The sequence below is a fragment of the Lissotriton vulgaris genome, chromosome 6 (genome assembly GCF_964263255.1).
Source record: "Lissotriton vulgaris chromosome 6, aLisVul1.2, whole genome shotgun sequence".
In the NCBI taxonomy this organism is placed as follows: domain Eukaryota; kingdom Metazoa; phylum Chordata; class Amphibia; order Caudata; family Salamandridae; genus Lissotriton; species Lissotriton vulgaris.
The window spans coordinates 61,262,070-61,264,584 of NC_141694.1; positions in this window are offsets into that span (position 1 = coordinate 61,262,070).

The window sequence follows — 2,515 nt, forward strand, 5'->3', positions numbered from 1 at the left end:
GTGCTACTTTTGTAACACAAACCCGTCACAAGGTGTTGTGGTGGGATTTGAGTTGCATAGTTTCACAAAGTAACGCCAACGTGCATAATGCGCTTCTTTGCAATATTGTATACAATGTATCCCGAGCCGAATCAAAGTGTGTACAAAACAACCATCATATTCCAGAATAGGTGTCAGTCTTCTTCTTTAATGTTCTTTACAGCATCTCTTTGGATTGGCTAGCAATCCAAAGAGAGGCTGTAAAGAACATTAAAGAAGCAGACTGAGACCTACTCTGGAATATGATGGTTGTTTTGTACACACTTTGATTCTGCTCGGGATACATTGTATATCATTTTGTTAATGTGGTTTACTGCATTATTTATGACGATAGATAGACGTCATTATTATCCCTAGTAGCAGCTCTAATAATTCTACCTAGTGTTGTTGACAACAGAGCGCGAGCTGACAACCTTCTATCTCTTGCTTTTCATTGGCTTCTTTGCAATACGCTGCATTAAGGGGCGCGTTCCATGAGGGGGACATGGCAGGGTTGCACTAGGATAAAAAATCGCCAGGTACCAAATTGAAAGTGGCCCCATTAGGGAATCAGATAGCTAAAAAAGTGGCCCTTACTTGCCATTCAGTGTCATTTTAAAGTCGTAAAGACAAGCTGTATAGGTGTTTTGCAAGGTGTGGGAGACTACATGTGTTTGTGCTTGCTTCAGTCAATGTTTGTGGTGGTATCACAGGAATTACCAGTAAAAACCGGCCCAACAGACCATGAATCTGCCCCACAAACAGCCAAAGAAACAGCTCATGCACTGATCTTGAGAGCAGCCCTTCGGGCAGTACGTGATTGCCCGATAGGCCAGTCCGACTCTGGTACACGCAACACACCAGGTGGTTTTATGCAAATTCCTAGAAACAAGCATAGACAGGGAGGCAGGCGCAATGAGGAGAAAGGTTTTCATTTATCCTCGGTTTTCCAACTTTGCATGCTACTGCACACACAAAACGCAGGACATCTATCCCTTAGAGAATGCACACGCACGTGCACTATGGCGCAAGAGTGTCTGTGCCTTAGGGCACGCATGGCGGCCAACAGTGACCCAGCGCAGGGAGAGAGGAAAGCAGCAGCGCCTCGTAGATATGGCGCTAATGCTCTGCTCTATCACTTTCCGGCAACACAGCACAAGAATGTTAGTTGCTACACTGCGTTGTGTTACTTTTTCGTAAATCTGAGGCAGAGTTCTGTACGTTGCCTGCTGCAGATTACAACCCACAAGCAACACCGAACTCTGATCTGACAGAGTCAGAGGAGGAGAAGGTATCAAACCCCAACCAACATAACATAACAAACAACAAGGGGTGATGACTGATCAGAGACAGACGTGGGATATTTTTCACAAATGTGTGTGTGTGTCAGCCTTAGGTGTGAAAACACATGGGGCCTCATTTATGAAGGCCTTGCGCCACCGGTGCGTCACTTTTTCCCATGTTAAAAGTGACGCACCGGCGGCGCAAGGCCTTCATAAATAAGGCCCATGGAACACAACATATTTTTAACGCAAGCATGAACCCCTTGGGACATCTTGGCACTGAATACCAATGGTTGTCATTTACCCAACTTCAGAATGATGAAACAGGAAGTGAACGAAGTACAGAGACAATCACTGAAGCCGATCTGCTCCATTCTTCCACAAAGGTGTTACCACCGACAGTGTGAGAGGGAGTTGAGTGAGATAGTTTCACTCTGTTTTGTCCTTTTTCAGCCCCTGTTCGCACTGGAGAACAGAGATTGACAAGTCTGGAAGGTATACACAAATGTCTGGAACTAGCGAAAACTTGTCTTAGCCCTGAAGATGTGGAGTACACAACATCTGTCTGCATACTAGATATACCTATGAAACAGATACCACTCGTCGGTGCGCCCAGGTTTCTTATTAACCAGAATCTGTGGTCTCATAGCAGTGGCGACCAAGATACTCTGGGGCAGATTTACAAGCCCCTTGCGCCTCATTTACGCCGCCGTTGCGTCACTTTTGTGTTGCAGCAGCGGCGCAAATCCTGCGCCATGGTGCTGGGTACTTACAACGTGACGCATCTGGGAGATGCGTTACGTTGTAAAGCCCTGCTCCACATGTTGGCATTCCTGCACGGGGGGGGGGGGGGGGGGGGGGGTTTGGCGCAAGAACGCCTCCTAAAAGTGGCTTTAGGCCCATGCTGTGTCAAATCCCTGCGTCTGCCTGAAGCAGGCGTAAGGATTTACGCAGCATTAACGAGATAGGGCCCCCAGAGCATTGCTGGAGCTACATCGCGCTTGCAGCGCAACTCCAGCAATGCGCCGCTTTTATGGCACAGATGTATCACGCACCTGTGTCGTTTTAGCCCCATGGTGCGCCGCATTGTAAATGCGGTGCATCTATGATGGCGGAGCTGTGGCGCATAATACCTGGCGCATCCCTGCTGATATGCAGGGATGCGCCAGGTATCGTAAATATGCCCCTCTGTGCACCAGGCTGCGGTCGCTGAC